General features: G+C 45.5%; 1 protein-coding gene across 4 annotated transcripts in view; it reads left to right on the forward strand.

Moving 5' to 3' along the window:
- The first annotated feature begins 6,325 nt into the window (after positions 1-6,325).
- The window catches only part of LOC120960949 (alpha-2Db adrenergic receptor), a 195,928-nt gene continuing 174,484 nt past the window's right edge, over positions 6,326-27,769 (forward strand). The window contains exons 1-2 of one of the 4 annotated variants that reach the window (XM_040384448.2): positions 6,326-6,709; positions 11,617-11,996. The gene's annotated coding sequence lies outside the window, so the exon portion shown is untranslated. Of the gene's footprint in view, positions 7,016-9,763; positions 10,101-11,616; positions 11,997-27,769 lie in introns of those variants that run through there. The other 3 variants (XM_049609059.1, XM_040384447.2, XM_049609060.1) reach the window with 3 other exon arrangements.

Here is a 27,769-nt window from a genome sequence, read left to right on the forward strand (position 1 = left end):
TTTCTGCAAACGTAATCTCGACTCCGGAGGTCAAGTGGATGCTATTTACACCGATCTCAAAGCTGCTTTCGACCTCAACTCACACGACATTTTAATCGCCAAATTGCAGAAGTTAGGGTTTTCGGAACAAATAGTTAAGTGGTTGCATTCCTACCTCACAGAACGCTCATACAAGATCAAGGTAACCGATCATACATCTAGAGAGGTGCTTGGCACCTCAGGAGTGCCTCAAGGCAGCAATTTGGGCCCGCTGCTCTTCATTCTTTATATAAACGATGTAGGGCAATTGCTAGTGGAACACCGTTTTCTTCTGTTTGCCGATGACGTTAAGCTGTTCGCTCCTATCAACGATACCAATGACTGCATCAATCTTCAACATGCCATCAACTTGTTTAGCATATGGTGCCGTGATAATGCAATGGTGCTATGTATCGAAAAATGTCGTGTTTTGTCTTTTTACCGTTCTCGGTCTTGCACACGATTCAATTACCAGATCGATAACATATCCGTTAAACACACCGATATATTCCGCGACCTTGCGATCATTCTCGACACACGTTTAACATTTAACGATCACCTAGAGAATATAGTATCCAGAGGGAACCAACTACTGGGTTGGATTATTCGATCAACGCAAGGTTTCCGTAATCCTATGACCATAAAAACCATCTACTGTGCCTACGTTCGATCAGTGTTAGAATATGGCAGTGTTGTTAGCGATCCCTGTACCGAACAATGGAGTAATCGAATCGAGGCCATCCAAAGAAAAGCGACTAGACATGCTGTAAGACTCTTACCATGGCGACAGGGCGATGTGTTACCGTCATACCATTCCCGGTGTCTGCTTTTAGGGATTCAGTCGTTGGAAAAGCGCCGTGAGATAGCTAAATGCCTTTTTATATCAGGACTACTTAACCACTATATTGATGCTCCTACTCTATTAGCTGCGATAGAATTTAACGCGCCATCTAGGAATCTACGTACACGTCAATTCATATCCGTCCCTCGTTATAGAACTCGTTTTGGCCAGTCTGATCCTATGTCAGCTATGTGTCGAACTTTCATAAGTAACTTTGATTTATTTGATTTCAACAAACCACAGAATGTTTTTAGAGATAGACTCAGGACACAACTTACGTAATAATTTGTCTATTCTTGTGCACCTGTTCTCCCCTATCGATTTATGTATCTTACATAGTCTATAAGCACTAATTTAAGTACCTTCATGTAGGATCTTCAAGATTCCGATGGATTAATCAATAACCATATTAAACATATTAAACATCCTACTTTAACGCGGTTTTCATTGATTGTAATTGTTCTACAAATTGCAATAAAATCAAATATTGTATTAGTAGCTTAGAGGTTTTATGCATGGCGTCAACATTGGTTTATAATTTACATATTTCATGTACAAATTATGTTTATTTTAAAAAAATATTGATAAAATTTTATTAGTTTTCTTATTTGCAGTTATTTACACAACACACAAACACAAACAATTGCTTGGTAGCTTTAAGGTTCCAAAACAATAAAACCCTATAAAATACTGAGTACGCCGGATTCAAACCTGACAACGACAGTTTCATACATTACAACATCAGAATAGAGTTGACTGCGTCCAATAGGGGTTTAACGATGCCAAAGTCACACTTGACGAAAACCGATAACGAATTCACAATATCGAATTGGCTATGACAACTCTGTTTTGCACATATCCAGGCAATTTGCATGCAACACTGAAGCATTGATCAAAATCATTGAGCAAGCTGTCAGCTAAATAAAAACGCCTAAAGTTATGCATTATGCAGTGACAAAAGTGCCTACTAAACCACTGTGTTTCATTTGTTTGATTCTTATCAAAATTTTATCTAATCAACAAAATATAGCGATTCTTCAGGTTATTTTTGTTCCTCAAGAATTTAAAATAGACGCTGAGGAACGATATTATGTGTTTTCTAAAATCATTCTACCTCTGCAAACTGTTTCTAACATTAAAAAGGTAAGCGTTTTGTTTATTTCCCCTGAAGGAATCATCTAAAAAAACCTAATGAGGTTAGTTTCAGATGAATGTTAAGTCCTGCGAGTTCTTAGTTCTCGGAACCAGAAAACTTCCCGTTTTTTTTATGAGTTGAAGCAAAAGAATAACCTATCAACTGACTATTTGTACAATTTCAAACACGTCGCCGGCGATACGCGTAACTGAATCATTTCATTTCCTAGATTCCTTCGCCGAAAAAACGTACACGTTGCTTTCGCGCGAAACAAAAGATACATTGTGATTAATCCCTTCCGGGATCAGAAGCCACCACAGAAAAACAACAACCAAAAACCAAAAATCATAAAACAACATCCTTTACGCGCGGTGTAGTACGGCGTCTCTATTTTTATCACGAATCTTGGGAAAAAAAACCCCCCGTCCAATGCAAGTAATCACCTTTTCGCGAGAAAGCTACTATGTGTGGGAGCGTGCACCTGCGTTGTTTGGCCTGTTTCGATCCGTACGCTGCGGTGGCTGCGTTGAGAATGAACGTTTCGGGTGTCGGTTCGGTTGTCTGACGCGATCCTCGGCCCTACTTCCACGCGAGAGGCACTCTTCGTGCCGTGAATCAACAGTTTCACGAGCGGCGTGCCGCTGCCTGCATCGCCCGTGCCAGAAGCGGAAGGCGAATTTTCGTTCGGGTTTCGCGTTTTCCAGTGAGTGCCGAGCCGAAGCACCAAAACCCTCACGCATGCATATATACATCCCGAGCGACCGAAGCGCTAAACGATGGGTAAGCTCCCTGTTTGCGCCTGAATGTTTGCCTGCCCTGTGTCCTGCCCCGCCACAACACGGCGTGAGTGGAATCCTTGCGGCTTACGAACGAGAAGAACGAGAGTGTGAAGAACAAAAAAAAACAACAACAACAACAGAAACGATGATTGATTTACCCTTTCAAAGCGGCTCAACAACTCATTACACATTGGCTCAGCTGGCCAATGGGCAGTGACGGGCGGCGCCGGGGACAGGAGAAAAGTACATTCCCAAGACATTCCCAACACGAATCGATTAAACGGTGGCTCCAGTCAATCGTGTGCGGTAGGACTTTTGCATACTTAGCAGGCGTTAAAGTTAAGGAACACACAGACCCGAACACATATACATACACATCAAATGACGTCTCGCCCGCTAACGAGATGTGTGTAAGTTCACACGCATGCTGGGAGTCTTCGTGCGCTGGTTAATGTTCTTTACTGCACGACAATCGCCATAAAAAATGTAAATGGATATTGATGCCAACACACACACACACATACACACTGACAGTGAGAGTGGCGTCGAATAAAAGTTTTGAGAAAATGTGTTTCCTTTCCCAACACTCCACGGAAATGGACGGTTTTTTAGTATTGTTTTTTTTTTTGTTGTTTTTTTTTTTTGGTTCATGTTTCAGTGTTAAATAGGAAGCACCAATTCTCACCCCATCCCAAGCGCCCGAGGCGTAACCTTTACATCTGGACGGTGTAATGGTACCGAACGATAACTGTTTAGAGCTTCCCCCATTACCCGTCGCTTGCTTCTTGCGCTTTTCTTGCCATCGCAGCCCATGACGAGAGTAGCGTCACGCAGCGACGCTAGCGAACGAAAGACAGAGCGGGTAATGTCGGGCTTTTTTTTTACTTTATCGATGCTGCATGTTGTGCAGCACACTTGGAGGGAAATGCATTAGCACACACACTCGCACACACTGGTAGCGTCTTTAGCGTTTTTACCCTGGATTTGGCTGTCTGATCGATAGCGAATGGCACACATTCGCTGCAAGCGTTCCTTTCCAACATGCGACCCACTGTTTCGAATGGGTCATGATCTAGTTGTATGTGTGTGTGTGTGTGCGTGCCGCATTGAATGCAGCACAACGGGGCACAATGGATTTATAGTTTTGTTTTTATTTATTTTTTCTTCCCCAAACGCTCCGCCACAACCTGCCGATATTGGAAGCATTCAAACGACTAGCGTGCGGTTTTAGCGGCTGGCTGCTAGCCGACGTCGAACCAAGAAACAGTGGGTTATAAAATCTGTTCACGCCACTGCAACAGCGAGCCGAGCCGGAGGGGGGCTGGTTCAGCAGGTTTATTGGTTCGAATCGTAATCAACTGTCAGCAGGCGTGCGGCATGGTTTGTTAATGACACGCTGCTTGGGGAAAGGGATCGAACATCGGCTCAGCTTGAAGAGTGTTACTGCAACATGCAACAGCAATCTGGTTTGAAGGATGCTACTTTTCAAATTCTTCTAGGCATGAAGAGAAAAATATAGCTGCGCGAGGTACTAACAAGCTGTGGAAGATTGGGACGTTTGTATTCAAAAAAAACAAAAAACAAGTGGACTTTTGTTGAATGTTATTTGCACATCCAAAAATAGTACGCACTGAGTCTGCAGGTAAGATTTCACACCTCTAATCAGTCTGGATGGCCAAAGCCGTGAATCAACTTCGTTCAGAAACATCGTGCACGTCGGAAAAGTCCGTTCCGGTATCTACAACATCTTGGCACTATTAGACAACAATCAGAGCATCGAAATAAAGCCCAATGGAAGAAGTCGACCCTGGGCGGCCAGAAGCGCCAAAGGAAGCTGAAGAGCAATGCTTAGATAAAAAGAGGCTACATCGCTGCGTTCGCTTGGTCGGGAGGTCGATAGAACCGACCCAACTGGGAAAGGCGTACCTAAGAAACATTAAGAAACATGTCAGGAAGCGGAAATCGCGTCCTCTGGTTTCGAAGCTGCAGGCGATGACGCCCCAACTCAAAGCGATCGGTTTTTTTGTTTGCCATGGAGTGGTTTAATCTCGATATGACACCCTAGTCAGCGACACCGAGATCAGCATTCTCCCAGTGGAGTCCTATGGAGAATTTCCAACAAGATGCGAAAGATCTACTTGTCGTGAAAACAGAGGAGATCAAAAATTGTGTGTGTATTTGTGTGTGCGCGCGTGTGTGTGAGTGTGTGTGTGTGTTTGTGTGTGTGTGTGTGTGTGTGTGTGTGTGTGTGTGTGTGTGTGTGTGTGTGTGTGTGTGTGTGTGTGTGTGTGTGTGTGTGTGTGTGTGTGTGTGTGTGTGTGTGTGTGTGTGTGTGTGTGTGTGTGTGTGTGTGTGTGTGTGTGTGTGTGTGTGTGTGTGTGTGTGTGTGTGTGTGTGTGTGTGTGTGTGTGTGTGTGTGTGTGTGTGTGTGTGTGTGTGTGTGTGTTGTTTACATTCGCGAGATTCTATCAAATCTTAACACTTCATTACAGGGTTTTCCAGGACTTCTTATAACTTTGGGACACTTTTTTCACTCTTTTTTTCATGCCATTAAGTTATTGTAATGGGAATTGGACTCTCTAGCACCAATCAAATCCAATAGGAATTTCAACAAGCCTGTCCAACAAGGGTGCTTTTGAGTCCAATTTCCAATACATGAGGTTCACTTTCAATAACAAAGAACCTAGGAAATCCCACAACTATGAGAACCCCTTGAAAATCCTGTAATCCTTGAAAATCCATGTCGCCATTTTCCACTCTGTTAAAACAACCAAAATTGGCAATGCAATTTATTAATTGTACTACACACAGTTTCACACATCCCAGGACATTTTGTAAGTAAAACAATAGACTTACAGTCACTAATGTATGCCTTAGAGACCAAATTCGGAGAGTTTGAGCATAAATTTAGCGGCAACGACTGTAACGTCATAATAATATCTACACTTATTTAACGAACAGTAAAAGCTAGGAAAACATGATCCAACTTTCAAACACTGGCCATCGAAACACAGTTCGAATGGTGTAGTAGCCCACAACAAAGTTGTAGTAACCACACTGACAGCATACATCGTCTATTTTGCCTTTCGAGGCGCGTCTTTGTACTGTAAGCCTGTCCTAACACTTAGAAACCCGGCACACACACACATTTTAGTGGATAGGATGGTGTAAAGGGGTTGATCGAAGCCGCCTGCCCTCGAACAAAACAGGCTGTGGGCTGTGGCCAACCAAAAGAAAAGTGCGATGAAATAATTAAATTGAACAAAGCGGCACAAAAGCTGCGGGCCGCCCAGCAAGCAGCACAACAAACGGCTCGAGGGGCCACGACGGGCCATTCCGGCAAACAGGAAAAATTCTGGCGCCATTCCAAACCACCGACTTCTCTCCCCCCCCCCCCCCCCCACCGTTCACTAATAGATTTTAAGATGATGGTCACCACTCACCGGGCGCGCACCAGCGTTCAGTGCGTTCAGTGCTGCGTGAGTGCTGCGACCACTTCCAGCTGGAAGCCGGACGTGCGAACAGCCCGAACCGAAGTGAGTGCCGGGCCGACGGGAAGGGGGTGGAGAAAAAAACCCGAACGCATGCCGACCGCGTGGAAACGGCGCGTGAGTGTGAGAAGAGTGCCGACCGACCGGACTGGCGGCATCCGTAGCCGTGTGGCCCGTGTCAGTATGGTTCTGTACTCGTCCCAGGCAACAGTGCCCGAGCGAAGCAGTGCGTGCTGGAACATCGGCGTTCCCACACCATATCACCCCCACCCACCCCGAGCAGACACACGGGCCAGTGGACAGACAGACAGACAGGGACGGACAGGGCGGGCAAGAAACGCGGACCCGTCCGAAGGAGTGCGCCCCGAATACAAGTGAGTGAGTGTGGTGAGCAGAGTGTGCAGTGGAGCCGCGGACTCCAAAAAGGCAGCGAAAGTGCAGCAGAGTAAGAAGAAGAAGAAGAAGAAGAAGAAGAAGAAGAGGGGGGCTGATGCAGCAAGGATGTATGTGCAGTGGTGATGTATTGCGTGTGTGCGTGTTTCGTTTCTGTTTGGAGTGTGAGTTGGTAATTGTTTCTAGCGCCGAGGCACCAGTGAGAGAGCGTGTCCGTTGATCTCGGAGCAGTGCAACCCGTCCGGTTCATGCTGATGGGGTCCGATCGACCCGTAACCCGCTACAGACTGTACCCTACCCCCGTTGCGATGTACTAAGGCGCTGCCTGAGTGTATGTTAAGCGGTGTCGCTGTTACAGGTCAGTTCCACGCTCCCCAGAAAACAAAGGGTAGAACATTGGAGAAGCACGAGCAGGGGATGGAAACGTCCCAAACCAGTGGCAAGAACTGGACTGGAACCCCATGTGCCCGTTTTTTCGCCCCCGATCAACCGGCAATGTTTGCTGCCAGTGTTTGTGCAAACAACAAGTGCGCTAGGCAAGATCACGCTCGTGCTAGGCAAGATCATGATCGTGGCGATGCAAATTGTTTTTTTTTTTTGTTCTGAACTGTTTTTCTCCGATACCTCCAAAACCACGAGAAAACGAAACGAAAGGGCCAAATTGTGGTCGGTGTATTTATTTTTTGTTGTAATTTAAATTTGTTCTGCGAGGTTTGCAGCCCTCCCGAGGAGGAAATTATTATTTTCCCTCCCGTACAAAACCTTTGGACCGACCAGTTGCAGTGGGTTATCTACCCGTTTGGAATAGGTAGATACACTCTTTTTTTCGTTTCGTGCGCTTCTTCGTTGGCTAAACAGCCCAACAGCCCAATCTATCCCCATCGGCTTCAGAAAGGGATCAAGAACGATTTTTTGTCCCTTCCCCCAGCAACTCCTCACGCCATCCCACCATGTGGCCGAAAAAGCGGCAGCAGACCGGGTAGGAGGACTTGGGAGGACAATTTGTTGTACTTGTGCTTGCGCTTATCAGCTTCGCGTGCTTCATTCTTGCCCTCAACGAGCATGGTAAATGTCCAACTTTGTTGTTGTTGTCGTTGTTGCTTTTCTCCCACGAACGGTAAAATAAATTTTTCGGGAAGATGTCGGGGTCGAAGGTGGGGTTTGAAATATCCGGAAAGGAAATTAATCTTTCCCGGTTTTGTCGCGCCGTATGAAGCTCGCGGCTCAATTTCGTGTCAGAGCGATGGATGTTGTTGCTGCTGCTGCTGCTGCAAGCTATCTTCCTCCGTTGGTCATGTGTTGGCTTTGGCATGGACTGTTGTGGTATCTGCTCCTTCTTTTTTTTCGGGCAGGTTCTCCTTTTTTTTTTGGGCTGAAATGAAAAGATTGTTCAAATAAATCGCCTTTTGGAGATTTATGTAATGTTCAACATTTCAGAAAACACGTCTCCAAATAAATTTAAAAAAGTTCGTTTTTGAACCCAACATTCTCAATATCTTTATGAGCACTTTGCAAATCGGGGGATAATAACAAGATAGCCGTGGTGCAAGCTTTTATCGCGCCTCGCACACTGCAGCCTGCAATGTTGCATATTATTTACGGCAGCTGTTTTGGGTTTGGTAATCTTACCCCCCTTTCCTTTTCGGGACAAACTCTATGCTGCAAAATATTTCCCACTTTTTGTGACCGGGCGACCTGTGCGTCCTGGCGGGAGCGAGATATCGTTTAAATACCCGATTTGTTCCCGCCTTTGTGCGTACGAACCAGATTTTCCCCCAAACGGGGGCAAGCAACAACAGCAACAACAACAGCGAATCCCACCGAAACAGATCCCCATCGGTTGCTGAGACTATCCTTTTTTTTTGGGCTGTACTCGCTCACTCCTTTTTTTCGTGTGGTGAAACGCTGCCAATGCTTTCTGCTTCCTGCAACGGTGGCGTTCCTGCACCGACGAAGCTGTTGCCGAAAACTGTTGCCAAAGAATTTCCTGCAACAGACAGAGCAAAACAAAGCAACAAAAAAGCAACAACAAAAAAATACAGGAAAGAAAAGAAGAAGAACAGAAAACCGACGGCAAGGCGCGCCCCGGATCTTGCTCTCGGGATCTTGGGATCGCTTTTTTTTGGTGGAAGGTGGCAGCAGCAGCAGTACATCCGGCAACGGCGGAAGTGCGGTGTGGGATGCACCACAATAGAGCTTTGAAAGCTCTGTGTGTGTGTGTGTGTGTGGGTGTTTTTTTGTCAGCCAACCGATGGAAAACAAGTGCGAACAGCGCAGTCCTTTATCGTGACTATCACGGGTTCACTTCCCTCTACCCCGTTCCATCGCCCGCATTGCTCCATAAGCTTTGAGACATTTTTCGCCCGATAAAAGCAGAGCAGGAGCAAAATGCCGGAAAATATTGCTGCTGCTTTGGCAGCGAACGTAACCAAAAACCAAACAAAAAAAAACTCGAGGGAAAAGCTCAAGGCGCATCCGAACAATTCGAAAATCGGACGGTGGCCGTGGTGGGGTTGCTGCGGGGAAGCGTTAAGCAAAAGTGTATTATATTGGCAAGAGTGAAAAAAGAGGCGGGGGACAACACTGTAAGATACCAATACACACACACACACATGAGAAGAAAGGAATGGGGAGGGTGAAACGGCAACCAGACGCATCGCTCTACCCACGCCGTGGCCCACAACAAGAAAAATCAGGAAGCGAAAGGCAAAACGCGGCGAGGCGTGAAGAGCGCTGGCACACGACACGAAACCCGCAAACAAGGCGCGAGAAGGAGAGAAAACGAACAAAAAGAAAGGGGGAAAAAAGGATGCGTGTGTGTGTGCTATTTGGTGGGAAAACTTACAAAACGAAGGGGGAAAAAAAAGAAATAGCGAAAGAAGGAAACAGCAGTGGAGAGGGGAGTCAAATCAAGCCCACCGTGGAAAAGCCACCGGCAGTGGAAACCCTAGAGGGTTCCAAAAGTCCCCCCCCCCCCCCGCACTACCTTCCTGCAACAAAAAGAGGGATTTTTGTCCAATTTTTTCTTCTCCTTCTTCGTATATTCCATTTCGATCTCTGTACCCAACGCGCCATTTTTACGCCCTTCCCGCTGCTGGCATATTAGTCGCAGCCAACAGCAGCCCTTCCGCCCGCCGCCGGGTGTGCAATTTCGCCCTGTTTCGCCTCAGCCGAGATGCGTGCGGTGGACGATGCGGTGAACGTGTTGCATACCTTGCAGGGGCGTGCTAGTGTGATCGCGGCCAGGACGATCCGGTGTGCCGAGCAAAGATTGTTTCAAAGCAGTGTGTAGTTGTACATAACATGTGCGTGTGTTAGTGTGTGTGTATACATGTGAAACTGTGCGCCACCCAACCACCCCAAAAACGGATCCTTTTTGGACAAACGAAAAGCAACAACAACAAAAACCCCACTCGAAACAGAGACGAACCCCAGTGAGCAAGGTAAACGAATGTACTGGTAAGGTTTCTCCGTAAGTGTCTTACTTTCTTTCTCTTTCGGTGCGTGTGTGTGTGTGTATGTGGAAGATGAATAAGAAGAAGAAGAGGAGGAGAAAACACACTCACACACACACACGAGACACAGAATTGAACAGTGTTCATGTTCGACCAGGCAGCGGCAATCAACTTCCTCATCAATCAAATCGCACCGGTGAAGAGCTTCTAAGTAGCACACTTGTTGTCTTAAGGCTGCTCTTTTACTTCCTGTTTTTTTGTTTGTTTGTTTGCTTGTTTGTTTTTTTTTGCTGTTGAAAGCTCTACCTTCTTCCTTCCGACCTTTCTGTTCCGTTCGGTTCGGTTTCGGACCATCGGAGGGTAGGAGATATATCCCCGGTAACACCGAAACCCGGGCCCAGAAGCGGGTCGGGTTCGATATCAAACGTCTCGCTGTTTGTGGCCGCCGCTGGCTGCAGCAAGGCTGGCGGCGGCACTAACTCGATGTTCCACCCACCGGATTTGTTCCCGAACGGCCTGGTCAATCAATCAACGCTAAGCGTTGGGTGTGTGCGTGTGCGTGTCTGTGTGGATTAGACAGCCACAAGCGCACGGTGGATTGTCGATCCGATGGGCTTTACGTTTGAAGTGGCTTTCGGACGAGATTCACACTTTCGATGCGGATTTTTGTTGTTGTTTCTCTCGTTTTTGCTCTTTTGCTCTTTTTTTTTTTTTAGTTGGTTTGAATTTTGGAGTAAGGGAGTAAGCACTGCCCGGCACAGCAGGCCACAAGTTGAACGGCACCGACTGCCTTTTCGAACCTAGACCCACGACAGGATAGGCTTCAAGCATTGAGGCTGTGTATCCTTTTCTTCATTTTTTGCTGTCGATGTTGCTCGACAGTGGCTACAATTTTTCAAACACCAAGTGATCCAGTGGCCGGGGTGAATCAGCACTAAGCTGACTGTGCCGAGCGCGGTGCGTGGGAACGGATTTAGCAAAAGCTTGCAGACCGAACCGCATCGGTTTCCTCGCAGCCGTTGCGTTTCCGGGCAAACCCATTAATTAGCATTGAGCCCTAGTTCATCATCCTCGGATACGCGCGTGGGTCGCTTTGATTGCGCGGAAGAATATGCGGAGCGGACCTCTGACCAGGCGAAATGTGTTGATGTTTTGTTTGGTCTGTATGTTTGGAGCTAAGTTCATCAGCTTTCAGAGTCACATACGAAGTCACATCTGAGTCACTTAGAACCACACGTCATCGATTGGCAGAGCGCGTCAGGGGCAGGATTAAGGGAGCTCTAGAAGCAACGCCCCGGACAGCTTACAGCCGATGGCTACGCTGGTAAAACGGGGTCTTCCGTGCGGAAATCATCAGGACACTGTGGTGTAGAGGACATGCGGCAGATACCTGTCTGACTGGTGCCAATAAATCGAAACACCCGTGTGCTCTGTTGAGGGAGCGCGTCTATGAGGTAGCACAGTTGTTGTTTTTTTCTGATCTTTCTTTTTTTTCCTGTTGTAGTTAGTGGCCGCTTCTCTCTAGCAAGTGTATTTGTGTGTGCGCGTGTGCGTGTGCGTGTGTGTGTATAACGTCGCCTACCGTTTGCCTTGCCAGGTTCGGTGTGATTCTAGCTGCAGTGAAAGTAGCGTGTGTTTAGTAGCCAATTGTGCAGGGCCACCCAGCAGTAAGGGTAGTGGGTTTGTGTGATGCTTGGGGCCGCTGAGAAGAAGATGAGGAAAAAAAGTATAGTGCCGTCCGGTGTGAAACGCTCCGGCTAGTGAGTTTCGTCCGAGCACACATCAATCAACCTCTATCGCCTCTATCAAACAAAACCGCGGCGGCCTCCGGTCCGGCAAGCTCCCGCACCAGTGCAAGACGGCGTCCCAGCAGCAACACTTTCCGTAGGTTTACTTTGGTTCGTTGGTTGCCTTATTTGTTGTGTCGCTTTAAATTGAAGCATCTCCTTGGGAATTGGATGGATCGGGCAGTTCGGGCTGGTAAACGGTTCGGTAATGGCGAGACTATCCAGCTAATTGAAGGCTTTCCCACTCCCTCTCAAGCAGTAAGCTTTCGGTAATCCCGCCAGCAGCACGAGAATACCGGCGGAATGTGGAGTACGGCTACGTGGCACGAAAGTGATTTCCTGGGGAAATCTTGCTATATCCTGCCACTGCTTTCAATTCCTCGACCGTACCTGCCAGCACCTTGTCACCTCATGTGGCACCTTGCTGCTTACGGCGGGCCAGGAGCCGAGCAGGCCGCGAGAACAAAGGTGGGAATAAAAAATATTTTCCCTCCCCGAGCCACTGCGCGATGCTCGGGTTGGGGTGGGCGAGGGGACAATAAATATATGTGTAAGGGCGGCACGCGGCACGCCCACACCGCCGGGGCCGCGATAAACCATTCGGTGCGGGCGGGTGGGAGTTCGGTGGGACCTCATAAAAATGCTCCAAACAGGCGCAAGCCCCGGCGTAAATCATGCTCGAACGCCTGCTCGGCTTTTACGTGGAAACCATACAGCCCGCCCTCTCCTGCCCACCTCATGTAAGCCCTGTTAGTTTGGGCGTTGGCCGGGGAGGGATTGCGGGAGATGTACTTTAATGAACCTTTCCATTCCCAGGGTAACAAATCACCAAAAAAAAAAACAAAAAAACAACGACACTCGGTGACGGAACGCGAAGCGTGCAAGGACTATTGGAGGAGAAAGGAACTTGCGGGGGAGGAAGGGGGGGGGGGGAGAGGAGAGAGGTTCGAAATTACAACCTGTGGCATTTTCCCCCCGCAAACACCCTCACGCCTCGTTTTGCCGGAGGAGGGGAGAGGACGGTAAGCGAGCGCAATGAAGGGCAGAAGAATGAATCGGAACCGTTTTTGGAAGCGTTCAGGCAAACATGCCATCCAGGCAGGAACGAACAGTTTCTCTCTTTCTCTCTTTCACTGTTTTGCTGTCTCTGTTTCTCCGTCGCTTTATGTCTCTTTCGCTGGAAAGAGTCTCCACTGTTGCAACATTGTTGCAACATAATTGAACATGTGCCCAACTTGTTAGTGGCTGGGCGCGTGCGTCTACGCGCTCCGTCGCCAGCCTACGCGGCCAGCACTAACATCCATTAGTTTGAGCTTGTTGGACAACGGCTCAATCATGCAATCGCTCATAAATAATCACGTCCGACGGGGCCATACGATCCCGGTGTCAGCGGTGTTGCATTCGTGCGGCGGGCAGTGGCGCTGAGTGCGGGCATTTGACAGCAGCTCCTTGTTTTTGCATCGAATTTGTCACCTTGGTTCTCGGGACGGAAAGGAGACAGAAAGGGTAAAGGGTGAGCAGTAGGACGTAATTGAACAGGATGCTACCGTCATTTACAACAAACACATACAGAGAGAGAGAGAGAGAGGTCTGCGCCTCCGAACTGACACCGAACGTGAGTGATGAGCTTCATCCGACAGTTATGATGCAGTACCTCGCAAGGCAGACGGGCACCCGTGTCGGATAGCGGATTTTAATATCATTGGATGATGGACCCTTGCCGTTGGCCATTAAAAACCATTAAAGATCCTACTTTATCTCGTGCCCGGTCGAAGATGCGCTACATCAGCGCGCGCTCGCACACCGAGCGACGAATCGAAGAGAGGAAAAAAAAAAAGGGTCAGCCAATGCAGTGATTCGATTACAGCCGGTTAGCTGTTTGGTGCGAGTAAAGTGTTGCACCTCGTACTCCGGCCGACGGTTAAACAGTTTAGGATCGGTGACGGCTCCCCGTGCCACCTGCAAACGCGCGCGCGTACTTCACACCTCACCCTGCGAAAGCCGCCAGAACGGACGATCCCGGCGCTACTTTTAATGGGATTATGTTGGCGATTATCGGGGATTTGAACCGGTGTGAACGATTTTTGAGCAAGGGTTTGATTTGGGATCGGCTCTGCTGCTTTTTTTCTCGTTGTGTTGGAGTTGGTGTTGTAGGATTCCTGGACAGGGAAGGGAGGGGGGGGGATAAAATTCAACTCCCCGTAAAGCTGGCCAGGTGTACTTGGTTTTGTTTTCCATTCTAAGCGCTCATCCAAATTGATGCGATTCGTGTCGGCCGATCGTTCCATTTTTGACAGCTTCCTGGGGGTAGGGTTAGGTTTTCCCCGGACCTCCTCCATGCCTTGTTTGGCCATAGAAACATCCCTACAACAACAGCAACATCGAGGAAATAAAAAGGGTTTTGCAGATTAGCTACCCATAGTTGGAAGGGGCTGTATTCGGAAGGATTAGCCAATTCGTCGCCCTTGCCTGAAACTGAAACACGCTTACGCGTGGATTTAGTGAAAGGGTTTGAAATAAGCAGACAGAGGCCCCCTCAATCCCCCCCCCCTCCCCCTTCCGGATTGCAATCCAACCTGTCAAAGTGGACATGGGCTTACGAGGGATCACCTTTCGGCTATCACCTATCCGACAGCGGACGTTTGACCGCTCTCAGACGAGCACGCGGTTGGGGAAGGTTAGCTGCGAACGGATGAATTTATGCTCGAGCAGGTGTCGGAAATCGGTGTGCGTAGCCATTTAGCCGAATCTGGACCCGAGCCTGCGCCTAGAATGGTATGGAAAGTTTGCTTTTTTTGCGTTGTTTGTTTTTTAAACCGAACCCCACTCGATGAATGGAAATCGTTGAGATGGCGACACCGCCGCACCACAGTTCATGACAAAATATTTTCACTTTTGCGGCTATTTTTGTGTACCCCTACCCGATCCAACGATATGCATGCCATCGCGCTCTAGATGAAACTAAATTTATCCACCTTTGCTTCTTTGTTGTTTGGTCCACAACCTTCGAGCTGAATGAATCTTTGATAGAAAATCTTTGCGAGAGAGAGTGAGTGAGAGAGAGAGAAACAGTTTTGTTTAAACAAAATGAAATTAGACTGCGCTTTACTCGTCGGGGCGGGCCGGGTTCGGGCCGAAGCGTAGGCAAAATGGTGAACACTCCGACAGCCGTTGGCAGTTGTCGAAACCGCCGATCGATTCGTAACGGCCAACGGAGATGCGGATTGCGAGTCACGAGGGTGTACAGGAGGCGTAATGGGTTTTTCATTTAATTTCATTTTTCATTCCAACTGGCTTGCCTTTCTGTACCCGTACCCTGGGACGGTGTCCGCACACGGAGGATAGGGGGGGGGGGGGAAAGGGTAGGGGTTTAGAGCGCCATATTTGCAATGTGACAGTTGTCATCGGCGTGAAGCAAAAAGGGGCAGCGGGTGTGGTGCCGTTCGAAATAGTGTCATATCATAGGTGCGTTGTGTGCCTTTTGGTTTTGCTGGTCCCCCTACCGAGACAACGCCCCCGGGGGAGCACTCAAACTAAATTAACTGACGGTGCTGAGCCTCCACGAGATAGCCACGAGATCCGAACGCGTACACGATGGATGAGGATTGTGTAATCAACTGATAGGTGGTAGTGATAATTATTGAAACATAATAATAAAAGAGAAAAAAAAAACAATCACGAAATGTATTCATCCGAACGCGCGGGCTGTTTAGAAATGGATGTGTGCCGTTGCATTGTTCGCCTTTTTGTGTTCACACCAACCAGCTGGCCAGGCAACGCCAGAAGCAATTAGAGAAATGGAATATTTAATATTCGCTTCCATGGAGCCACGGTCATGCCAGGTTTCAGGTGTTCAGGCTTCAAACGGCAGCAGTTACAGCAAACTAACGACTCATTACGCCACCGCGATGTTGCGTGCCGTGATGCGCATCTCTAATCGGTTGCCGAATCTTGCCGCTCGCTGCGTGGTTCGGAGCCGGTAGAAGATGCACATCTTGCTGGATGTAGTAGCTGAGCGGAAAAATAAGTTTTGACGAGGCCTTTTTCCCAAACTACTTCTGAACATGAACCAACCAATGAGCTGTTCGTTAGACGCTTTATAATGATGCATTGCGTTGATGCAAACCTTGGGATGAAATACGAAGCGAGCAGCCTATGTTCTAGCTAGCGTTATTTATTTGATTTTTCAAGCAGATCTATTCATTCCGCTTTAGCGGGAGTCCTAGGTGATTGAATAGTATAATCTTAAGGCTACAATAGTTATTTTTAATTATTTTAAATGTTGAAACACGCGGCTGTTGATCGTGAACAACATTTGTTTGTTCTAGAATGACGAGATCTTAGTAGCTTGGCATTGAAACAGTATTGAAAATTGCATTGGCTGGACTTTAGTAATGTTTTTGATTTATCACTTACTTTTACTCTACGACAGCTAGTATGCGACTGTGAAGAATATCCATGAGCAAATGGATGCTAGAAATGTCTTCCAGTTGATGCACAACCAACCAAAAAGCAGGTGGCCTAAGCCACTAAAAACCTATTCTATACTATTACGAACTATTACTGACTATCCTATCAAGAGCAGGCGTCAAGATGATTGAAGAGAGCCAGCAGGTGATTTTAACAGAGTCAATAGAGCGATAAAAATTAAAAAAATACTCGTAGAATTGCGTAAAACTTTGAGACATGGACAACAAAGGTTCATTAGAGCTATACCGTCGCCTCCTAAAGTCAATACTTAAGAATGTATGATGTCTTAGTGTCCCAGTTGGTATTTTGATGTTAATTCTGTTCAGCAGGTCAGAACAGAACAGAATAGAACAATACTAGTACCATGTACAGATCGTACAAACGATGAGTGCTCGGCTGAATGAAGCTCGGCTATAATAGCAGAGTGACAGTTAATAAAGCTTAGCTTTTTATGTGCTCTGCTGATAATCGTCTCATGACGAACACGATAATCTAATTTGTTTGACATGACTCCTAAGTCGCGATGTACTTGCGAGCGTCCTAGTGCTTGTAGTCAAATATCAGAAGATGGTTTTTAAAGAATCAAATATCAGTCAAATATCAGAAGATGGACACCAGGGTACATTTTTCAACTGCAATCGTGAGGCAATTTTTACGACACCAAACACCAAACACCAAAAATAACATTGAGTCTAAATTACTACTTTGTGGAATTACTGAAGGGCTCTTGAACGTGTTAGACACATAACAATCAATTTTTACTCAGTATATTCTATTTAATAGATATGAGCTTAGCCATGACAGTAACAAATTGAGTTGATCCCATGCGCTGAGGCTTAGAAAGGAATAAAGAGTGATTAAGTCGATCGAACGTGGCCTTAAAATCTGTTTATAGTCTGTGTATATTAAAGTCTGTATCCAACTGATATCCTAGTGAAAATCCTGGATGTGCTAAAATGCATAATTCCAGCAAATCTGTATTTACCGACCATTGTGGTACAAAGCCATGAGAGCGAGTGAAGAACGGCAGTGAGACATTAAGCTTTGGTACACAACCAGTTCAAGCATTTTAACGTTGCACACAACGATGTGATACCACGATAATTGTCTGTAGAAGATTTGTCGCCTTTTTTATGCACCGGAGTCATCCACGACAGTTTCCATTGCGTGAGCACCCTACATCAGAATGTAGTGAAATGTCATACAAATGAGTTTGTGGCACTGATAGTATATCTCCACGGATACGGATTTTTAGGAAAGTTGCCGGTTCTTCATCAGGTTCTGCATAGGGTTGCTGATTTAAGCAGCTTTGATTGTTTTTTTAAGTGCTGCTTTGAATGTTGATGTTCTATCCACATTTGAGACCTAGATATTAACATTATCATAAGGCACAGTGTCTAGCTCAGTACTTAGGTGTTGTGGTTCAATATTTGTATGAGCTTTGCTGCAAACTTGTCAACAAACTCATTCGATATTACTTGTTGCTGCCCATCATGTTTGAACATTTGTAGTAAACCCTTTTTCAGAGCGTTTTGATTTCACAAAACCCCAAGGTGTATACAATACACGATCGTAGTGTCGATAATTCGTGTGGGCTGTACTTTTGTGTCGTTAGTTCTTAGCCTTCAAAAAGCACGAAATGCTTTCGATTGAAGTTTGTGGAGTGCAGAGTCCTCCACCAGGAGTTATTCATCATCGGTGCTACTCTATTTTACTGGAATGCATTACAACAACTCGTAGCATTTTGGGGCACGAACAGACGGCTTAAGGAACGCATACAGCCAGGAGCGATGTTGACTGCGAGCACTTTCGTCTTGGTATAATGCTGCCCGGTGCCCGGGATTTCGCCAGCACAATCGTTTTCGGAACCGGAACGCCCGAAGCCGAGATTTGGTGCCTTCAATTTCGCTGCTCCCTATGCAGTGCTCTAGGGCACACACTGCACACGCCCAATTTGGAAGTCGGATGTACATTCCGGGGTAGAATGGGGAGAGCGGTGCCTGGTGCCGTGATCGGATTATCGTTCATCGTTCCTGCGCGTCCTGCGCTTTGCCAGGTAATGAGCTTAACTGGCAAAGCAATCCATCAAACAGCTTTGCCGAGGAAAAGTCCAACGTCCAACGGCGGTCTGTGGACGGTGTGGACACTTGTCTTGCTTGGAGATGCAGAAATCGATATCCCGTTCAGCCACCCGCCCACCCCCACCGTTGAGCAGGATGTGGAAGTATTAGGAGGGGTGATAGGGGTGGGTGGGAAGGAAGGAGTCGGACGAGGAAAGGAGTGGAAGGGAAAGCGAAAAAGGCCACAAATAGTTGTTGACGTGACACTTGTGAATGCTTAATCGGAACGATTGCCGGGTCGTTCCCCGGATGCCTGCCAACCCCGTGCTGCGAGTGAATATTTCTGCGTACTGTCTGTGTGTGTGTGTGTGTGTGTGTGTGTGTGTGTGCGTGTGAGGAGCAAAGTGATGTTCCTGTCCGATGCTGCTCCGATAATGGCAGCAGGATGGATGGGCGGCGATGATGGATGGAGCCTGGGCCTGGGCAGTGTGCCTTTGCAATAGCGGATCCCGCCGGTGGAATGCCATTCCGGGCCGCTGTTTGCTGCATTCTTCCACGTTTGCCCTGCTCTTTTTCGGCCCGGCAAAGGGTACCGAGGGACAGTTGGAGAGAGAGAGAGAGAGAGCGAGAGAGCGATATATTGTATTGTGTGGTGCGTGTACATTGCGTGTGTGTGTGTGGCTGTGTGTAGAAAGAAGCGAACGATGGCAAAGCGGAAGCTTACTCCCTCGAGGCTGGCTCCTGCTCGCTGGGTACGGCGAAAGAACGGTTAAGAAGAAAGGTTTGAGGCAAGGGAAGGAGGGGGATTGGTTGTGGTGCAATGGTGGTACCACGGCCATGGCCACGGGAGCGCCTGCGGAATCAATTTCAATTAAATTCCATTCTGACAGGAGAATTTCGTCCGACCTCGCTTGCGTTGCGTACACGTACACCCATACACACACACACACACACACACACACACACACACACACACACACACACATACACACCGGGTCGCTTTTCGTGACACGTTCGTGCACGCGTGCTTGCACGTATAAGAAACTTTTGGTGTGGGACGGGGCAGATACTGAGCATGAGGGCCCTGGAGTGCCCGGAACAACCGCATCTACATTGATGTGTGTGAGTGCGTGTTGCGCCGTCTGTCCGCGTACGCCGGCAGCTCTGCCTTCACCTCGATGCCGGCAAATCACACATTACGCTACGCAGAGCATGCTCCCAGCCCAGCCCAGGAGATGTTGGCATCGCCGTCTTTGGGCTGGCAGCGTGTAAACACACGGCGCGCGTATTGTTTGATAGGCAAATATATGTGTTGTGGCAGCCGCGGAGCAGCCGCGGCAAGGCCTCGGGCGTGTGTTTGCTCGCACGCCCGTGCGCAGACGATGGCACGATGCTTGGCTCGCGGGAGTGCACCACCGTCCTAACGCCCAAGATTGTTCCAGATATCGATTCGAATGAAATCAAATCAAGCTCCAATTTCATTTCGCAGCACTTCCGCGTGTGACGCAGCACGCGATTGTTAGGATTGTTCGCTGCAACGGCAAGCTGAAGCGACCGGGCAGTTCATCAAATTCGGCATCGGCCGAATGCATTGGTCGAATGGTTAATTTATTGCCCTCGTGCGCTAGCTCTCCACCACCAGGCCAGGCGGTGACGGACAGAAGCTCGACGAAATGAAGTTCGGACCTTTAAAAAAAAAGGACCAACATTTGAAGCGCAATGGGCGCTTGCTTAACCGAGCCAGTTTAGCACCACTTGTTTGACCTTTTCTAGTAAGCACGCCTTTGGAACGGTTTGTGCCGAAGTGTGCCTACCTTTCAGGCGCACTCGAAATGACTGCGCTTTCAGCGCTGTTACACGTCACAAATGGGGATAGCATAAATAGAAGCTTTCTCAGCTTCACAATGTCAATGTTTTGACTTTTTTTTTCCACTTTTCCGATGACTGATCGACAATTGAGCGCGTGCAATGGCGATCTGAATTGAAGCAAATTTAATTTTGTTTTGCTCACGTGGGCGGGGTTTTTGGGGCGGTTTTTTTTATTCTTCTTTTCCCACGCAGACCAATACCGGCGTGGACCCTTTTCTTCCCAAAAACCTTTCAACACCTTTTTTGGATGATAGCCGCCTGTTGAGCCAGCCGCAAAAAAAAAACCCCAAACTAGATGCTCATGATGGTAATTTTCTCGTCTTCGGCTCTCCATGCGTCCCTCACGGATGCGCTGATACTGAGGGAGTGGCGGCAGTAAATTGGGGGCAGCGATAAGTTTCCCTTTCGCCCAAAAAACAAAAAACAAAAAAAAATGGCCGCCGCCCAAAACACGGGATGGCACGAGAAATTTAGTAAATATTGTTATTAAGAAGCGCGATGAAACCCGGCAGCCAATTCGGGCCTATTTTTATGTGGCGGTCGTGCTCTGGCGGTTTCAGCACGCAAATAGTACGTCGCGCATAGGGGAGGATGGAAGGGAGAGCTAGCATTCCAATCGGGTTCCGAGGCTTGTAGAGCATTGCGAAATTCAATTACCGCTTACCCCGTGCTTTGGGTCTTGTTTTTTTTTTTATTCAAGAGGAGTTGTATTTACCCTTTTCTGTTGCTGCAGTTGGGTTGCGCTGTTTAACGCCGTTTTGGGGGGGTTCTAGAAAAATAAATAAAATTCGTTATTTGTCAGATTTTGTTTTCGCTTTACCGGGTACATGAAAGGGCCTTCGCCGCCCTTCCACGAATTATAGCTGCAGCCAGTTCCGGGTTGCACTACAGTTTGTTGGAGAAAACGTGGCGCCTCGTAAGCGCGTGACGTTAATTTGATTTCATCTAAAGTCAGCTCGCACAACATCACAGCACTACGATATGTACCGGCGTGCGTACATTCGCAGCAGTGCTCATGTTTAACAAGCGATTCATGAAACTTTTCGCACGCGGGGCTCGTGCACCTTCGCGCAACAGGTCGGCTGACCCCGGGGGCGAAACTAATGATTTAAGATCTGGGTGGCTCATTTTTTTGCTGCCGTGTGCGTGTATTTTTCTCCTACCCTATATCGCGGCCGTTTTACTTGTGCGTAAACAAACAGAGGGGGCGTGGAGGGGGGGGGGGGGGGTGAAAAAAACAGCCTCGCACTTGTCTCATTTGCATACACCGATCGATCGCCCAGGCCACATCGCGGACAGTGAAACCTCGTCTTAGCGGATGCCCGTGAATCTAATTTAATTAACCCTCAAACCAGCCGGGTTTTTGTGAGGGCTTTTATAAACGGTGGGTGGATAGTAGTAAATCAGGAGAAGGGCGTGTGCTTGCATTTACACGCGTGCATCTAATGAGCCAACCCGAGTCGTTGCGCAACGTAAATTCGTACCAAAATTGGAGAACAATTCAAGATGATGTTAAATATTGCGGAATAATAATGTTGGGAGAAACGAGATAAATTGAAATGAATATCTTTATGCTAGAAATCTACTAAAGGCTGATCAGCGTTACTTTCCAACAGTTTCTTTGATGCTTATTGTCGAGTTTACAGCCGTACAATAGCAATAGCTATGGGAAACGCAACGCCGACTTAGGTGTTGAGTGTGTCGAGAAGTAAAGAAAGAACGATACACATTTTATTTTTTATGATACTTCTTTTTTAAATTTTCTTTGCTGAGAAAGTATGCATAGAGGCGGCTACTTTAAGTGGGTTACATAATTTTTATTATGCATCATATCATGTGCTATCTAGGAACAGACAATATCATTTAAATGCCATATTGGTCATGATTCGGAAGCTGGAAGTGTCCACTAAGAAGATCTGCGAAAAATTTTACAAGAAACTGCCCAGGAAGCCTCAGGCTCAGAAGATAGATGAGAATATGTTCACCTAAGTTTTTATTATTATTATTATTATTATTATTATTATTATTATTTATATTATTATTATTATTGTTTTTATTTTTTTTTATTTTTATTATTATAATAATAATAATAATAATAATAATAATAATTATTATTATTATTTTAATTTTTATTATAATAATAATAATAATAATTATTATTATTATTATTTTAATTTTTATTATTATTATTATTATTATTTTTATTATTTATTCCGAAAGCTATCCAGCTGGCGTAAGCTTACATAACATACTTATTTCTATAATTAATAACGCATCGAAAGACATAAGCAGTTTAACTGTCAATTAACTAAATAAATAAGTAAAATAACAAAAACTGTGGATGCGTCATACTAAGCTGTAAAAAGGTCCGTAAATTGTTTAAGTTTAAGTTCAAGTCGACATTGCGAGTTATAGGCACTTATCATTTTTAATAAAGGATCGTTAGATCCAAAATTACTCGATCTGCATTCTATGTTGAATAATGTCCTGGTTCTTAACATTCTACTGGGGCCCTGAAAGTTCAATTTACTCAGAATTGACGAGGCGTATAAAGATCTGCTAACAAGTTTGTGTATAAATAAGCACTGTGCCGTCTTTCTTCTATGTTGCAGAGGTTCTAGTCCAAGGTACAGGCACCTTGTACGGTAAGAGGGACAAACAGAATTACTAGACCACGGGAGATGATAAAGCAATGAACGATCAAGCTTGCGTTGAACCGATTCTAGCTTATCTATTAAATATTGCTGAGTCGAAGTCCAAATAATACAAATTCTAAGGTAGGACGGACAATTGCAAAAGGTTATATCGTTTTGGAGATCTCAAAGTTCGATAACATACGACTATAAAATCAACAACAACTTGCTACAACGTACCGATTGTGTACCTGATTTAGGAATACTTCTTGACAAAATCCTCAGCTTTAGGCCGCATACGACCAACCTAATCGGATGCTGTGGATTATTTTCAGGGTTACTAAGACATTTTGCGAGTCTAACTGCATAAGCATGATGTTTTATTCCATAGTTTGGGCAGGTTTAATATTAATTTGTCTGCAGTCCCTCAGCTCAGTCTATTAGTCAGCGTATTGAGGCAATTCAAAGAAAAACCACGCGATTTGCTACAAAGCTCCTTCCATGGAGACATGGTGACGTACGTCCATATTACGCCAGTTCGATGCCTTCTCTAGAACAGACGTGCGAACACCCAACGTCTCTTTGTGACAGGTTTGATTAGTGGTGAAATTGATGCGCCCAACCTACTCAGTGCTATGAACTTCTCTGCTCCGTCCGGGACGCTCATCAAATAATACAAGGCGAAATCAAGTAATACGTGCGTCACACTATCGAACCACTTTCGGTCAGTCGGATTCGATAAACAAGGTGGGAGTCGTCTTCAGTCAAGTTTACAATCTCCATGCGCCTAGTGTGTTTCAATTCGCTCTCTGCGTTTACGTTTGCGCCAACTACATTAAAAGTAACAGGGCGTTGTAATTTGTGAGCATTTAGTTCAATAAGACATTTTCTATGATCGATGCACAAAAACCTAATTCATAAAAAATACTAACACGGAGTTCGGCGTCTTTATTCAACCCGATATGTAAGTAGGATCATCAATTCCAGAACCAGAATGGGTTTGGGATTTGTTCCTGGACTGCAATGGATTCAGCGATAGTTCTGATATGGATTCCTGGACCGGTATGGTGTCAGAATCGGTTTGAAGACCGGAATAGTATCAGGATCAGTTCCACGGCCTGTGTAAGTTAATGACCAAGTTTCTCTTAATGTGTCTCTTGGATCTAAAAGGCACTTGAGAATTGCGTTTTTTAATCCTTTACGCGCATCGTGAAGCGTTTAAATATCCCCAAAATTGTACTTACTAGCCCTGAAACCGGACCAAATTAGCTAGTTTAAATAAATTTCTGAAATCAAATTCGATGGATTATACAAGCCATTGTCAAGCTATCAAATAATGGGAAATACTTGCTCATTCTTTAAAGGAATCACTGTACAAAAAATCATTCAAAATATAAAAAAGACCCACATTCCCAAATACACGCGGCAAGCAGCTTCCTGCGCTGATTGATGGCGAAATTTATTCCTACACGCGTCTCGTGGGATGGATTTTGAAATAAATTATAAATTAACTACCCACTAATCAATCATTACGGCGTTCGCTACAGCCGGAATAGGCAAAGGAAGCGTCAAACTCACCTTCCCAAAAAAGCTTGAGATCACTTCCCCATCAGCTCCACTGTACGTGTGTGTGTGTGTGCACGTCCAAAGGAACCTGTCAGAGCAGACATGAACCAGTGCGAAGAGGAAGAAAGAGCGTATCAGAGACAGGGAGATAGAGAGAGATAGCGTTAGAAACGGAGTGCACGAGTATCAAAAGGACACGAAACACGAATAAAATCCATCTCGGTGTCAATTCCCCTTCAAACGACTGCTTGTTAAACGAAGCTGATGGGGCACCGAAGCCAAGAAGGATGGCGAGTGATAAGAGAACGGGAGGGAGGAGCAGGGGAATTCTGAAAAATCAGTGGCAGTGAAAAATTGCAGTAATGAATTGCCCTTTACACATGACGTTCGTTCGGGGCGGAGGGTTTCTTGTTTCAATCCCTCCCGTCCACCTCTCCTCCAGCCGCCCGGGCAAAACAAAAGCATCGACAAAAAAAGGAAACAACTACAACAACAATACGGCAACAGACAACACAATCGCACCATCACAATGGATTTTTGACTTCCTCCCCTGCTTATTGCGCCCCGTTCCGGGTTCACTTCTGATCTTGGATAGCGCGGCGCTGTTGCCGAACAGCGGCAGCCAAACGGCTGGTTTGTTTTGTCTGGCTTCCGTTAACGAGCCGATGCTTGCCTTTTCTCTCGAAAGAATGCGTGGATCTTTTCGGTTTCTGGGGAATGGGGGGGGGGGCGGTTTTCCTTTTTCTTCTGGATTGTTGCGAAATGCGAATCGATCTCCGGTGGCGCGCTGTTCAGCGCTGCGCTGTTTGTATTGATATGAAAAATGAGAAAAATAATATAAAAAAGGAAACCTCCAAAATGGAAACCTTTACTTTTTCCATTCGTGCTTAAAAATTACTACCATTTTCATGCCTCACACTGTACGCCATACGTTGTATGGTATTGGTTGTTGTTTTGTTCGGTTGGCAAGAAAAATTGGGACATTTTTTGTACGTTGATGATTGGATTAATCATAGCAGGATCAGCAGCAGATAAACCAATAAACTATGGATAGCCCTGAAGTCCATTACAGGCGTATGGCAGGCATACACTGAAGGCCGTGTCAAATAGGAAGAGGAATATTGGATTGAGTGGAGGACCATAGAGTGCACAGAGCGCCTGTGATTTGTAGAATATTTGTCAATCAATTCAAGAGGATGTAAGATGTATCAATTGATATTTCCAATCTTCGTTTCTTTGCAGTCGTACAGTCGTATATACGAACTGTTTCTATCTATAAATACTCAACAGCCACATTTACCGTGGAAATCTGCGAACAATACCGTTGGATTGAGCTGCTTGTATCTTGTTATTTGTCATTAATATATATTTACTTGTTTTTGGTTTTGTGCAACAACATATTGTTTCATTAATTTCTTCAAAAATTTACTGCTCAATATACATAAAAACAAATAATAAAATAAATGATTTAATACAGGCATAAATACTCTGAAACCAGCAGGTCACATGCGGTAGCGAGCATCTTCCATGTGACCCATGGAACAATTATGAAATGTTTTACGACGGAATTAAATATCGAAAACTTGATAAGAAAAAAAGATTGAAAGCCACGAAAGGATGCATCAAACGAAGAAACTATTTAATTGAATCAGAGTTTTCTATCCTTATTTAGTGCAAACCTTGTAAATCATCCAGGCGCTCCTTAATAGCTTATCTTTGTAGTGCCTAATTTATGGAACAAGTTATGCGTCCTTTTCGTAGAAAAATATGAAATTGAGCATTGCTAAAGATTTTTGCAAAAATAATGTATGCATAGGCAAAAAAACATCAATCAATCAGGACCTTTTAGATAGAGTTAATTTTCACGTACCTGCTCGTATTTTAAGAAACTTTAGGCTACTAAGAGTTGACCAAACTAGACGTGCATATAACGATAATGAACCTTTGACTGCGATGGCTATCCGATTTAATGCACACTATGACTCTTTCGACTGGAATTCCCTAAGTTAACATGTTTTTCATGCTGTGATACTCTTTGTTATTTATTTTGTGCTGATGTTACATTGTACCGTGATGCTTTATGTTATTATACGTTTAGTTTATAAGATCAGTGATAAGGCCAATGATGGCCAATCACTTAACATTTACAAATAAACAAATAAACAAATCAGCTTTAAAGAGGTATGGATATTGCTAATCTAAACAGCTTAGTTGCGGATTAAAAAAAACGTAAAAACATTTTCGAAAAAGTAAAAACGTAGCTTCAGAATCTGATGATTATGTTTAACCATCATCGCCGGAATGGTATTAAAAACTGCAACGTAAGGGAAACACCATTGCCTTACTTCAACCGTAACTGTACGACAAATATGTCAAGTTTCTTGCTCGATCAGTGAATAATCTGTAACACGTTTTGTTGTGCATCCACTCAAACCTGCTTAAATATCTTTCCATCCTTGAGTCCATCTTTGTGCATCAGATCCTAGCTTCGTACCTTGATCTGTACGATCTAATTTGGAGGCTACCAATCATACGAAATGATTACTTTAATTGTTAGCGTTTTCTACTTATTGATAAGACATGATTTCTCCGAATCCATATAAATATTAGAGCTCTGCATTTGAAGAATATGCAATTGCTCTTAATGGTTGAACATGTTGAAAGCGTTATCAATAATTAGATCATACTTTTGAAAACATTGAACGATTTATCCACCCATGGGAAGGTGTTGAATCAAAGCCTCGTTAAAAGTATAACAAAACATTGGGGCCCTTCACGGTTCTAGTCAGCTTTTTGTATAGAGTTTAACAGGCAGAAATCATGTAAACACTCCATACTAAACCACACGCAAAACTAGCCTGCGATTTTCAGTCTAGATTATTCTCGCCTCAAAGCTAGAATTAGATTCGAGTACTTGCTCGAAAAATGGCAAAACAAGGTGATGCTTGCATTTATCCCAAGGTGCATTAAAGTGATCTGGTGACGGAATCTACAATCAAAGTGTATGTAGTCCAGGTGGTCTCATAGCATTTTTTTTTATAACCAAATTTGAATATCACTTTTTGGCAGAACTGGTGAACAATTTAGCTCAAACAAGCTTTCTGGAGACTTGACGAATACACAAAACACTTGTAAAATCTTCATTCAGAAACAGGAGCGATAAAAATCAGTCTTCTTAATTCATACACCTTGGGATAAGCCCACCTGTATGTTATATCCACTTAGATAGCTGCTCAAAAACTGCTATACAATGCCAATAGCTGACAGGCTGA

Source organism: Anopheles coluzzii, chromosome X (assembly GCF_943734685.1).
Source record: "Anopheles coluzzii chromosome X, AcolN3, whole genome shotgun sequence".
In the NCBI taxonomy this organism is placed as follows: domain Eukaryota; kingdom Metazoa; phylum Arthropoda; class Insecta; order Diptera; family Culicidae; genus Anopheles; species Anopheles coluzzii.